The sequence below is a fragment of the Procambarus clarkii genome, chromosome 18 (genome assembly GCF_040958095.1).
Source record: "Procambarus clarkii isolate CNS0578487 chromosome 18, FALCON_Pclarkii_2.0, whole genome shotgun sequence".
Lineage (NCBI taxonomy): Eukaryota > Metazoa > Arthropoda > Malacostraca > Decapoda > Cambaridae > Procambarus > Procambarus clarkii.
In genome coordinates this window covers 28604639-28619218 of record NC_091167.1, presented here as the reverse complement: position 1 = coordinate 28619218, position 14580 = coordinate 28604639, and the positions used below count along the sequence as shown (strand labels likewise).

Below are 14580 nucleotides of genomic sequence, written 5' to 3'. Positions count from 1 at the left end.
AGTCCTATTGGAGAAGCATTCTCCTTTTGGCCCCATGGTTGCCGGCCCAGCCTTGGTTTCAGGTGCTGCTTACTCGGTGTCCGAACCAGGGGCATTTTCCACGGCTCTGCCCTTTTTCAGCAGATTGGGCTAGTGAGGTACCTTGCTGTTTTGCTCTACTCTTCTGCGCTTTGTGTCTGGAGTTTCTGACACGTGTGTATCACCATCTGTATGGTGACCAGGTGGCTTCTCTTATGGTGTCCCACCTGTGGTCTTCTTCTTGGCGTCAGTATGAAGTCTCTTCACGGTCTTTTCGCCACTTCCTTTCCCTGTGTAGGTTGTTTTTGGTTTCATATTGAAACTCTATTTTCTGTGTAGAGCCCCGGAGGCTCCCTGGCACCCTCCCTTCCCCCGGTCGGCGTTTTTTTGTTTCTGTTTTCAGTCTCCTAAATAAAGGTCCGGCTGCAGGCTCTGTGGGTCGGGACCCCCCCCTCTTCCCCTTTGAGGGGGGGTGGGTGGTGCGATCGAGCAACACACTGTGTGATGACATGTTGCTTGTTAGCTTGTTTTCCTTGTTGGGAGTTTCTGTCTCGGGTTGCAATTTTTCTACCAGGAGTGGTCTGTTTTGGAGTGTCTACCTTTGTGGGTGCTCAACCCCAGTCGATGGCAGACATGAATAATTTCATACATGATAGTTTCATAGGCCATTGCTCCCCACGCCTCTCTGAGGGGGACCACATTCTGGCTAGTGGTTCCCGGTAGGCAGTACAACTCCACACGATTGAAGCCCCATACTAATATTAGCTAATATCAGTCCAATAGCTCCAGGGAGCCTCCGGGGCTCTACCCACAAGATGGCAATTCATTACATTTGATGCTGTTTTCTGGGGGAAGCCCCGTCGGCTCCCCGGAGCTATCCCAGGCTGATATGCTAATGTCAGACTTTGGCATCAGTCATGTGTATGGAGTTCTTAGGCCTACCGGGGACCACGGCCAGAACCGGGCCCCCTCAGAGAGGCAAGGGGAGCAATGGCCTATAGAAGCCCCCGTGTAGTTGGAAGCATTCTATGTCTGCCATCGACCGGAACAGGCACCCAGAAAGGTAAGCGCCCCAAAACAAACCCCTATTCTGGTTAAAATTGCTACCTAATACCGAACTAGTGGATAGAACTCCCCAACCGAAAACAAGCAAATTAGTGTGACGTCACACACTGCCGCGCCGCTGTCTGCGCAGCTCCCCCCTCCCCGGGAGGGGGAAGGGGGAGCCCCAGACCCCCCGCGCCGGCTACCCACACCTCAGTTCTTGAGGCTGATGCTATAGGCGATGGTCGTGTGCTCTGGCTCCGGTGTCGCTACTGCACTGTGCTTTGAGTGTGGTGTTAGTTTTGTGGGTGCGAGAGCCAGGAGTTATCTTCAGTACTCGGGCTGCATGCGCCTAGGGCTGCCTTCCCTAGGTGCCCTGTAAGTACTGCCCTTGGGGCTTGGGGTCGCCTTCCACAGGCTCCTCGGGGTCTGCCTCTGCTGGTCCGTTTTACCTTTCGGTTTTTCGGCCGCCTGTTGGGCTCTTGGGTGTTCTGTTCTCCCTTGTTACCGGCAGGTAAGAGGCAGTTTGCACTGGTAGGGGCGCAGGGTGCTGCTCAGCTTGTATTTCCCGACATCGCGGCCGGCTCTGTTCCTTGGGGTTCGCTGTCCTCTTGCGGGGTTTTGTTTTTCTATTTGTTTTTGCCTGGTGGGGGGTTCTATCATTTTATTCAGTTTGTTTTTGCCCTTCCACTGTTCTCCTCGGTGGCGCCCCCTGCTAGGTCCCCGTGAGTGTACACGTCCCTGGGGTTCAGCTTTAGAAGTTTGCTTGGTAGTTTTGGGCGTCGGTTTGCAGCACCCTGCCTGGGACTACCTGAGCGCGAGTCCTCTTAAAGTAAACGCTCAGGACCCTGGGAATCCCCTAGGGGGCGCGTGGGTCCGATGGATGTGACCCCGGAGTCCCCACTCGCTGTGTGCGAGTTTGAGGGTTGCTCGGTCCCCTTGTCTCAGGGTGACCCTCATTGTTTTTGCCTCTGCCACGCTGCCTGTTGGGTCGGTGATACTTTCGACCCTGAGTCCTGTGAGTGATGCTGCTTGCTTGTGACTCAATTTACCCAATCCTCTGATGATTCTATTCGGGTACAGGCGGCACGTGCGTTGCAGTCTAGGTTTCGTCTGTTGCAACGCGCTCGGTTGGTTGCTTCCCCGGATGCCCCGGGGCTGCCCCGCTTTGCTTTTCGAGACCCGGACTTGGGGGTGGGGGTCGCTTCGATCCTGGTTCAGTCCGCACCTCCTCGTCCTTCCCCTTCTGTTCGTTCTGGTCCCCCGCCCCAGCTTCCGGCCCCGAAGCGTCTGAGGGTTTCGGGGTCGGAGCAGGGGTTACTTGATCTCGAGACTCGGGCAGCTTCGGGGGTTGCCCCTTCCGGGGGGGCGGCAGAGGCATTCGAGTCTTGTCTCCCGGCCGAAGCTTCAGGGTCTGACCAGTGGGCCCCCCTTCCTCCAGCTTTTCCGGCTGCTCCGTCCTTGTCTTGTGGGGTCGGGGCTTGGGGAGAGGACTCGGCCTCGGGTCCTGTGGTGACGGACCTCGGGGCTGGGGAGGGGCTGACTTGGGGGCCTTGGGCCCCGCTGGACCCCGCCTGGGCTTTTCTTCCCACTGAGCGGGGCTTATTGTTACAAGGAGTGGGGTTTTCTTTCCCCCCCTCTGCGTACGAGTTGGATTTGGTGTCGGCCCCTCCCCGGGTACGGTTCCGTGTTCCCCCGGGTACGTCGGTTCCGTCCTTCCGGAGGTTTTCGGCTTATCGCATCCCACCTGGTGTGGTGCGAGCGGCCTTTGCAGCTTACCTCCTGCGTGACCCGGATTATGCCTCGGAAATGGATCCGTCCACGTTCAGGTTTGGGACTTCGTTCCCTTTCTGGCTCCGTTACGAGGTTCCGGAGTCGTCCTGGCTAGCAGACTGCCCCTTGTTTGGTCTGGATTCCTGGCATTCCTTCTGTCGTTCCCGCACGCTGGAGTGGCGGGAAGCTTCCACGGTGCTTCAGGTTTTCCTGGGGGGTGAACTTGAGTACCTGAATGAGTGCTTGTTTGCCCCTGCCCTTCCCCGCGATGTGGGCGTTATTCAGCTCCATGTGCAGGTTCCCTCCCTTTCGGCGGCGCTCGTGGCGGAGGACTTGCGCGCTCGGGGCCTTTTGTGTTCGGCCTTGCGGTTCTTTTCCCTCCTGGAGCTGTCTTCGGATTGGCTCGTGGAGGATGTGGGGACGCTTGGGTCCGTCCCGGGGTCCGGCACCTTGTCCTCGGCTGCGCGTTCGTCGGCTGCCTTGTTGAAGCTGTTCACGCCGATTTTGCGGGATGCGGTTTCCCTGTTCTATGCTTCCCGTCTCGCGTGTCGGCAGGCGGTGCTGGGTTCCTCCGTGGTATCTGCTTGGGCTCTGGCTCTTAGGCGTTCTTCACCTTTTTGTCCTCTCCTGTTTGGGGAGTCGGCCGTGGCGCAGTTTATTCAGGCTGCGTCGGCGGCTTGTCGTCCGATGTCGGACTTGTTGGTTTTCCGGGGGTCCCGGGGTGGGTCTTCCCGGAAAGGTCGTGCCAGGGCTCGGGGTTCCTCTCGTCGTGGTAGGCCTCTGGTGTCAGGTTTGGGGTTGGCTCCTCCTGCGGACCCTCCCTCGTCTGGTCGGCGCGGTGTTCGCGCTGTGCGGGGTTCTGGGTCTCGTAAGGGTCGCCGGCCCTTTCGCGGTTTGCCCCTTTGATGGGGCGATGGGGGGGCGGCTTGCGCTGTTCGCCCGCGCCTGGTCCCACGATTCGTGGGCCTTTCGGGTCGTGTCTTGCGGCCTGCGGTGGCGTTGGGTGGCCCCTCCCCCCTTTGGGGGGTCGGGGCTGGCGGGGCAGGCTTCTTCCCCTGCGCTCTGTCGAGTCGTCTTGGAGTGGGTACGCTTGGGCGTCGTCGAAACGACGTCGTCCCTCAGATGGGTTTCCCGTCTGTTTCCGGTTCCGAAACGGGACTGTGCGGACCTGCGGTTCATTCTGGACTTGTCCCGTCTGAACCCCTGGGTTCATTGCCCCTCCTTTCGGATGACTACGCTGTCTCAGGTTCGGCTCCTCTTGGAGCCGGGTGCTTGGATGGTGTCCCTGGACCTCCGGGACGCTTATTGGCATGTCCCGATTCATCCGCGGTTCAGGGACTGGCTCGGTTTTGTAGTGGGGCATCTTGAGTTACCGTTTTCGTTGTCTCCCGTTCGGGTTGAACCTGGCACCTCACGTGTTCACACGCCTTACACGGGTTGTGGTGGCTCGTTTGCGTCTCCTAGGTGTTCGGGTGTTGGCCTACCTCGACGACTGGCTGGTTTGGGCTCCCAGCCAGTCAGCTTGCTTGCTAGCCAGGGATTTGGTTCTTTCCCAGCTCGCCGGGTTCTTGGTGAACTGGAGGAAGTCCCATCTGGTTCCCTCTCAGGTTCGGACTTGGCTGGGTCTCGTGTGGGACTCTCGGACCGCCTCCTTGTCTCTCCCTCCGGAGTCTCTCCTGCGGCTGCGGTCCCGCCTTCGTCTGTTTCTGGAGGGCCCTCGGGTCACCCGGCGGTTGCTCGAGGGGCTGTGCGGGAGCCTGAACTTCGCGATGGTGGTCTACCCGCCGGGTCGGGTTTGGCTTCGACGGCTGTTCTGGTTCCTTCGGGGTTCCCCCTTCCGCCTCTCTCGCGATCGCAGAGTTCGACCCCCGGGGGACTTGCGTCGGTTGCTGCGTCACCGGCTTCCTCTTCGGGTTTTTCGGGGTTCAGTGCCTTGGCGCCTACCCGAGCCCTCGCTCGATGTGTACACGGATGCGTCGTCTCTCGGCTGGGGTTTTGTGACCAGTGCTCACCAGGCCGGCCAGGGGCGTTGGGATCCGTCCTTCCGTCGAGCTCACAGTACGGTGCGGGAGTTCGCGGCAGTGTGGTTTGCTCTGGGGAGGATTCGGGTGGCCCGCGGATCGACGATTCGGCTCCATTCGGACTGCTCTCCGGTGGTTCATTGCCTGAACCGCGGGGGTTCGATGCGGTCCTTGTCTCTTTGGGGTTGGTCGCTTCGGGTGACTCGTCTGCTGAGTTCTCGGGGTTTGGCTCTCCTGGCGGTTCACGTATGGGGCGTGTCCAACGTCTTGGCCGACGCCCTGTCTCGCTTCGTTCCCCTCTCCACGGAGTGGACGGTCGACGACGAGTCCTTCCGTTGGCTTTGCCAGACGTTCGGGCGCCCCGAGGTGGACCTCTTCGCGTCGGCGTGGTCGCGGCGTCTTCCCGTTTATGCGGCGCCCTTCCCCGATTGCGAGGCCGTCGGGGTCGATGCCTTTCGGCTCGACTGGTCGAGGTGGGGGTTCCTGTACCTCTTTCCCCCGGTTCGGCTGTTACTCCAGGTCCTGACTCGCTTAGAGACTTACCGGGGGAGAGTTGTCCTTCTGGCCCCTTGGTGGCCGGCCCAGCCTTGGTTTCAGGCGCTGGTTGCTCGGTGTCCGAACCCGAGGGTTTTCCCGCGGCTCCGCCTCTTTCAGCAGATCGGGCCGGTACGTCACGTGGCTGGTTCGATCTTCTCCTCGAGTCTTCGCGTATGGTTTTTTTGACTCGAGTCTATCATCATCTCTATGGTGATCAGGTGGCCTCCTTGTTGGTGTCCCACCTGAGGGCTTCTTCTCGGCGGCAGTATGAAGTTTCCTGGCGGTCCTTCCGTTTCTTTTTGCGTCTTCGTCGTGTTAGCTCCTTGTCTGTTCGGGTGGTCTTGTCCTTCCTCTCGTGGTTGTTTCAGGACCGTCATCTTATGCCTAACACTGTCGCTTCGTATCGTGCGGCGCTGGCGGAGCCGCTTCCGCTTGCTTTCAGTATCGATGTTACGTCTGCGCCGTTTCGCAAGCTGTCTCGTGCATTGTTTCACCTCCGGCCTGCTCATGCGTCGCCTGAGCCGTCCTGGTCTTTGGACAGAGTGCTCGCTTTCCTTTCATATCCTCGTTTCGTTGTGGCCCCTTCGGTCCAGGATTGTTTTTCCAAGGCACTTTTCTTGTTGGCTTTGGCCTCTGGGGGTCGGGTAGGGGAGCTTCATGCTCTCCTCCGGCGCAGGGGTTTCTGCTCTTTTGGTCGTGGTGATAGTTTTGTTCGTTTGCAGCCGTCTCCTTCTTTTCTGGCGAAGAATGAGACTGCTGCGTTCCGGAGGGGTCCATGGGTGGTTGATGCTTGGTTGGTCAGGCCGGGGGTGCATCATGTTTTGTGTCCGGTTGCGGCGCTTCGCCGTTATTTGCGCGCCACAGCTTCTGTGTCCGGGGACGCACTGTGGGTTGATCCGGTTTCCCTTCTTCCCTGTTCGCGGGTTCGGGTCTCTCAGGTCGTCCGCAGGGTTATTAGGTCTAGTCAGCCTGCGGTCTATCCCCGTGCCCATGACGTTCGTAAGTTCGCGGCTCTTGCTGCCGTCTTTGGGAATATGTCTTGGTCTGATATTCGGGCGCGGGGATTTTGGCGGTCGAACAGGGTCCTGGCTGCTCGTTACCTTGTGAATGTCCCTGGCCCTCGTCGGGCCTGTGTTGCTTTGGGTCGGCGGTTGCAGCCAGTTGTCTCGGCTTCGAGTTGAGGGGTGAGCGACGACCGCCTCCCGGGTAAGTCCCTCTTTTTCTGTCTGTGGGTAGTTAGCTCCGGGGAGCCGACGGGGCTTCCCCCAGAAAACCAGCGTTGAATGTAATGAAACGCCATTTTCTGGGTGAGTCCCGGAGGCTCCCCGGCATCCCTCCCTCCCTCCGGTCGGCGGTTTTTCGCGTTTTTGACATCCAGCCTCAAGAACCGAGGTGTGGGTAGCCGGCGCGGGGGGTCTGGGGCTCCCCCTTCCCCCTCCCGGGGAGGGGGGAGCTGCGCAGACAGCGGCGCGGCAGTGTGTGACGTCACACTAATTTGCTTGTTTTCGGTTGGGGAGTTCTATCCACTAGTTCGGTATTAGGTAGCAATTTTAACCAGAATAGGGGTTTGTTTTGGGGCGCTTACCTTTCTGGGTGCCTGTTCCGGTCGATGGCAGACATAGAATGCTTCCAACTACACGGGGGCTTCTATAGGCCATTGCTCCCCTTGCCTCTCTGAGGGGGCCCGGTTCTGGCCGTGGTCCCCGGTAGGCCTAAGAACTCCATACACATGACTGATGCCAAAGTCTGACATTAGCATATCAGCCTGGGATAGCTCCGGGGAGCCTCCGGGACTCACCCAGAAAATGGCGTTTCATTACATTCAACGCTGGTTTTTTTTATATTTATTTTAAAATTTCCTGCCACTTACAAAGTGGAAAATAATTTCTTGTCATTGGCCTTCTAGACCATGTAAAATGAGAAAGGTTAATTTACATTTTTCAAAACTTGAAATACCACAAAACCAAACATTAGTGGGGCAACGAGAGCATTTGTTATAGAATTTTATCAGTGTTGAACACACTAGCATTTAAAGGGGAATCCATAGTGATCACAAATGGCATAAAAAATATAGAGAATAATACTGGTAAAACATCATTTGGTATTCTGACCAGTTTTACATAGCTAATAATCTTGAATTGATTTTGGAAAACACTGCCTTTGTGGTCAGTTTCTGACTGGATATCATGGTGTAGATGCTTGCATCAATGGCATAGAATTGCTAAATTGTGTTCTTTAAGATAAAAGACATCCACATTCTATATTATTTGTTAAGATTGTGCAAAATATGAAAGATGAAAATTAAAACATCAGAACTGAAGAGGCTCTTATGCAGATGTCAGAGCTGAGGGAAACAATAAGGGTTTTAACCAAAATTCCAAAAGAAATATCATAACTTGTAGGGTCTTGTGCCATTTTTGGGTCTGGGTCTCCCCCGCAGGATGGTAAGGCTGGCCCTGATAGTACCTGTGGTGGGTTATTTATGAGAGCAAACGTGCCCTTAATTAAATAAAATTAAAATAATTGCTGCACAGCAGCTGTATTTTGGAATGGAAATGTATATTGTTTTAGTATACTGTATTGAAAGATTTTTATATATAAAACTCAATATTGCATTTGATCTAGAAATTACTTAAATTTAAATCTTTAGTTATTTACATAGCTTAACATTGAATATAGATGAATAATAACATTCAAAATAAAGTAAGTTCCTGCTTAATTTGAATGATGGGAAAAGTAACTACAGTAGTGATAAAGGAGAAAGTATTAACTGATGATTGTATTGATTATGGAAACTGAAACCTTATTGTATTTGGATATGTTGTAGATTAGTTGAAAACAGGCATTTGAAAAATGGGTGATAATTGTAGTGTACTGGTAGGGGCTTATAAAATGAGAATGTTTGGGATCAAAGAGTGAAAGAGGAAATTAGGTGATATTGTGTGGGTATAAAGCTAATAAATGAGAAAATAAATATAATTACAGAAAAAGAAGCAGTGTTAGATAATGAAGAAAAATATAATGCCAAGAGAATGTTAGTGGAATACTGTATTCAGTTAAGGAATATTATGGCTAAATGTACGCACACAGTACTGTACTGTAGTGATATGATTTGTGTAGTCTATTTACAACCAGATGTAGTTACACTATAACAAATTACCTCAATGTGTTTGAATGTGAACATTTTTTTTTTATTTCTCAAATTATATTAATGAAATGGGCATTATCATTTTACCATGACTGCATGTGTGGCCAGTTTGAGAGCTAAATGTATGCTTGTTACAAAGGAGTAGGTATCATGTGTGTGTAATTAACTAAGTGTAGTTACAGTAATTGTAGCTGAGTAATTAACTTAAGTGTAATTACCAATGTGTAGTTACAGGATGAGCACTACACTAGTGGTGTACCATCTTCCCTACACTCTTTGTCATAAGATGCTTTGAAACTACTGATGGTACTGAAACTACCACTGCACTGAAAGTGTTCCAACGATCTATCACTGCAAAACTGAACTTTCTAATGTTTTTTGACAGCTTTGTTCCCCCCTAGTTTAAATCTATGACCTCATGTTGAAGTTGCAGTTATCAAGAATTCTTCTTTGTCAGTTTGTTGATTCCTGTTGCAATTTTATATGTAGTAATCATGTCACCTCTTTTCTTCTATCATTTAACTTTGGTATGTTTAGCACCTGTCGCCTCTTCTTGTAGCTCTTGCTTTTCAGTTCCGGAAGCCATTTGGTTGCATATCTTACACATTTTCCAGTTTGTTGATGTGCTGCTTGAGATTCGGCCACCATACAATTTCTGAGCATTCCAATTTTGGTCTCGCAGAGGTCATGAAGATTTCTTTAATATTATGCTTTCTATGTACTATACTGTATTTAAAAGTAGTTCTGAAGTTGGAAAGCATAGCATAGACACCTTGCACAGTGTTCTTTATGCTGTCCTCTGGTAACAGTTTTCTATTCAGAACCACACCTAGATCTGTTTCTTTATCAGAAGTCTTTAAAGATTTTTCACATAATTTGTAGGTTGTGTGTGTGTGGTCTATTTTCTCATATTCCACATTCCATAATGTGGAATGTATTCACATTAAATTCCATTTGCCAACTGTTGATCCCATACACTTTGTTCAGGTCTTGAAGGGCATGCCAATCATCTAAGTTTCTTATTTTCCTAAATGCTTGGCATAATCAGCAAACTCTGTAATTACCTAGGTAAAATTACAGATGAGAACTATGCTTGTGGAGTCCCCATCTTCCCATTACTCTTTGTCATATGACTGAAACTACTGATAGTTTTGGCAACCACACAGCCTTCTCACTTAACTTGTTCTAATCATCTACCACTCTGCATAAGTGAACTTTCTAATATTTTTTTGGCAGCTTCGTTTCCTAGGCTTGAATCTATTACCTCTTGTTCTTGAAATTTAAGGTGTCAAGAATGCTACTTTGATAATTTTGTTGATTCCTGTTATGTATTATTTTGTATGTAGTGATATAAAACGTTAATGCGGTCATTATCATATGAAGATTTAAACAAATTATTGTTTGGGTTTTACAATTATGATGCAAATATAGATGTAATGGAGTTTACCTTGACCCATGAAAAAATCCTGCTACCATTTCATGGTACGAACGAGGTTGTTGTCATCAATGTTACTAGGGAAATGCGGTCGTCATTTTAAAACAGTTTAAACAATAATTGTTTGGGTTTTACTTGTATGATGTAAATATGGATATAATACCGTAGCTCTATGAGGATGTAAATAAAAAAAAAGTGATAAAACAATCAGTGAAACATCTGAGGATAACACCAGGCATTGACAAGTAGCAGAAACAGCCTCACAGAGCACCTCCACTCAGTGAAACGATAAATACTCGCTTATTTTCGCGTCTTTCTTACATTTTGCATACTTATTAATACTTTGAGCAGCCTGACATGCACACCCCAGCCCTCCCCACGGTGGGCCTGGCATTTTCCGTGAGCATGAACCCACACTAAAATATCTATACTCTTTTCAGTGTTCTTACATCAATTTTCGTGTTACATCGTTCATTTTGGTATCAAATTGTTCACAATAGAATTCTCTAAAGAAATACATGTATATAAGGTCAAAAAGCCCGGCATACCGCCCGCGGCAAACCCGAAAATCGGCCGAGCGTTACCCATGAGCAAGCACCCATCCGCACATCCACAACATCCGCACTCAAATGTGTATACTCTTTTCAGTTTTCTCACGTCAATTTTCGTGTTACATCGTTTATTTTGGTATCAAATTGTTTGCAATAGAATTCTCTAAAGGGATATATGCATATAAGGTCAAAAAGCCTGGTGTGCCACCCGAACATCGGCCGAGCGTTACCTGTGAGTGCCCAACCACACTAAAATGTGTATACTCTTTTCAGTTTTCAATTGCTGATGGTTTTACCCTCTATCACCTTCTGAACTTGTTTCAACAGTCTACAGCTCTGTGTGCAAAAGTGAACTTACTAAGTTTTTTTGGCAGCCTTGTTTACTTAGTTTGAATATATACTCTATGTTTGAATATGTTAGTCAGTTTTTATATGTTTATAATGCATTCAGTATTTTGATCTGTATAGAGATATCACTAGCAAACATTTTACTGCCAAAAGAATACATGGCCCATCTTTATTATGCCCAGAAATACGACAAGAATTTTGTTCTCACTAAGGGGGTGGTGAGGCAAGTACCGGGGGAGGGCTCTGATGTGTGGGGTGGAAGCTGCCTCCCATCTTAACTCAGCTGGTAGGCTGGAAGTCATGGTGCTGAGACTGTTCTCTCTGCACTTATACCTTTATAACATAAATGTTCTGCTCAGTGGAAATATATTTCTTCTTTTTTTTACCACTTTCTGTGCCATGATTGCTGCTGTTAACATGTTCATAAAATGGCAAATACAGTGCAGATAAAGTGATACTCGACAATAACTTGATGATTTCCCAGGATGAGAGCTATGCTCATAATGTCCCGCCCTTCCCAAAAATCTTTGTCATATGACACTTTGAAACCACTGATGGTTTTGGCACCACTATGTTCTTATGTTTTTTGCCATCTTTGTTTCCCTAGCCTAACTGTGGCCTCTTGTTCTTGACGTTGCAGATTTAAAAAAAAAAATTGCCTCATCTATTTTGTCAATGTTTATTACTATTTTGTATGTAGTGATCATATTGCCATTTTTCTTCCTATCTTTTAGCCTTGGCATGTTTAATGCCTCAAGCCTCTCCTTATAACTTAAGTTCTTAAGTACCAGAAGCCATTTAGTAGCATGTCTGCACCCTTTCTAGATAGTTTGTGCTTCTTAAGATAAGGACACCACACCACTGCTGCATATTCCAGTTTTTCTCCCTAATGTTGTGAAGTTTCTTAAATGTCTCCATCCATATATTTAAATACTTCTAAAATTTGCTAGTGTTGCATAGGCTCCTTTCAGTGCCCTTGTTGTGGTCCTCTGGTGACAGCTTACTGTCCAGAACCACAAACCAATTGATATTTCTTCACTTGTCAGAGGGTTTTTAGCTGTTTTTCACATAATTTGTAGGTTGTGTGACTTTTTATTTCCCTATTCTAGATTTCATTATCTGACAATTAATTTAAACTGAATTAAATCTGCCATATGTTGCTCTATTCACTTTTGATGAAATTATTTTGGAGGGCAATACAGTCAGTCATTCAAGTCCTTGACACATAGTTGCAATTTAGTATCATCTGCAAACATATTTGTTTGTAACTTTATATATATATCCCCTCTGGTAGAGGGAATATTGTAATTATAGTTGTGAATTGTAACTCTATCCCCTCTGGTAGATCATTTATATTGATAATGAACATTACCAGTGCAACAACTGAACCTTGAGACACTTTGCTAGTGATATTTCTCCAGTCAAATGCATTTGCCTCTAATCACTGATCCCATTTGTCTGTCCATTAGAAAATCTTTCATCCAGTTCAGTAGCTCTTTCAGTTCCAAAAAGTCTCATGTGGGGGTCTCTGTGTCATAGGCATTATATGGGGTCAGCCCCTTATGGATCCCTGAAGCTATTATACTGATATCATGCCAGACTACAAGGTGCCATCAGTCGCTGAGTTCTTATTGGCCAACCGGGGACCACAAGCCAGAACCTGGTCCCTCTCAGAGAGGTGCAGGGAGCAGTAGCACTTATACAAAGATTTCTGTAAATTTAATCATGTCTCCTGTCTTAGGCTAAGTGGTGTTTTGCCTTTGTGGCTTTTCCCGTGCACAGTTGTGCAGTGTGAGCTAGGAGTTTAGTGTACTTGGAGCTGCATATTCCCAGGGTTACCTTCCATGTGCTCTCCTTAAATGCTACCCTTGTACTGTCAGGGTTATCTTCCCTGGAGTGTTCAGGATTTCAGTCTGTTAGGGGTCTGCTCACTTGTAGTGACCCCTCGCCATTCAGGTAAGCCAGTTGTCTTGGACTGTCTGTCTTTCCTCGGGTTGGGATTGTTTTTGGCTGGTGGGGTGCACTCAAGTTTGCACAACTTTGCTGGTGCACCAAGGTAGTCCTTCCAACACTATATACATAGTTGGGTCTACAATTCTCTCTTGTTTGCTCGTTCTCCACTGTCTGGTGCCCTGAGATTTTGCAGTCCTTGTTTTCATTATTCGGTCATTTTGGTGGCTTTAAGTTTTATTTGTGCCACATTCCACTTCATGGTTTTATTCTATCCATTTCTGCCTCTATTATATTTTACCTATTCTGGTAGTGGGTCATTCCCATTTGACTGGCATTGGAATTTGAGGGTGCATATACAACTATATAAGGGTTACTGACATGGTGTTCCCAGTGCCTGGGCATACCTGCAGGGCCCACTCTCGCTTTGTGCAAATTTGAGGGTCAGTTGTTGTCTGTGCCACCAGACAACATTCATTCTTTCTGCTTCTGCCATGCTGCCTGTACAATGTACTGATTTTGAGATGCCTGAAAAATCAGTTGAAGGGAAATGCTGAGGAATCCCTTTCTCAAAATTTCTTTCTGCCTCTCCTCGCTGCTGTGTAGTTGTTTCTCCCATCTTTGTATTGTATGTTTGGGGGTATGGCCTCTTCCTATATTAATTCTATTTTTTGTATTTTGGTCTCTGGCCCTCTTATAGTTTCTGTTGAACCAATTCTGTTTCCTAGTTCTGCATCTTTGCTTTGGTATAAATTGTGTTGTGCCTTTATCATATATTTCACAAAACTTGACATACATCTCATTTACTTTCTTGTCTAACAGCAAGTCTTTCCAGTCAAATTCCATAAAGAAATTAAAGAAATTTATTTAAATTTAAGCATGCATGCATGGCATGCTCAAAATGAGCCTCATATTGAGAAGATAGTTCATATGATACCTCTAAGAACCAGCATCAACAGCATTATTGTTTGAGTACAATACATACTGGAACTGAGGAAGATGTCAAAAAAAGATAAAAGTTGAGGAAGGCAAGAGACTAGATGTGAGGACTATAGCAGGATGAAGGCATATTTACTACAGTAGCAGTGTAGTAGAAGGCAGGATTAGAGGGGTTTTAACAAATGAAATAAAAATTCATAGCCCAGGAATGTGCTGATGCTACAGAGCATTCTTAAGCTCAAGACATAAATGAACGAAAGAAGCCAAGTACAGTAAATCCTTGTTCGGTAGATAATGCATGGATGAAAAGGAAGCAGCTTAATAAAAATGGAAAGATAGAGAACTTGGTACAGAGGACAATACAGTAGAGGGACACTATGGAGAGCCAGACTTAAGTACAGTATGTACATTAAAGTTAGGAGAGTACCTGATAGAAAAATAGAAAACCCAATACCAGCAAAAGCTAAGTATGAAGCAAAGGTGTTGCATTGGTACATAAGGAGGAAAACAACAGTAAGGCCATGTGATTAGATTCGGGAGACAAGGTGATATATGAAGAATTTGACATGAGACTTTAACCCTTAGATAGCAGTTATTGTCGTATGTTGATATATGATATATGGGGAATTGTGGTTATCGTCATGTGACGATTTAAACAATTATTGTCTGGGTTTTACATGATGTAAATAAGAATGTAATAGCTCTATGCAGATGTAATGGAGACCCATGAAAAATCCTGCTATCATTTCAAAGTTACTTTACTATGTGAATGAGGTTATCATAAATGTTACTAGGTGAATGCGGTCATTTTATAAA

At 47.9% G+C, this 14580-nt stretch overlaps 1 protein-coding gene across 2 annotated transcripts in view; it reads left to right on the top strand.

Annotated features, from left to right (window-relative positions):
- Positions 1 to 14580, top strand: part of LOC123754352 (protein Loquacious) — a 60188-nt gene that overhangs the window by 31884 nt on the left and 13724 nt on the right. The gene's annotated exons all lie outside the window — the stretch shown is intronic.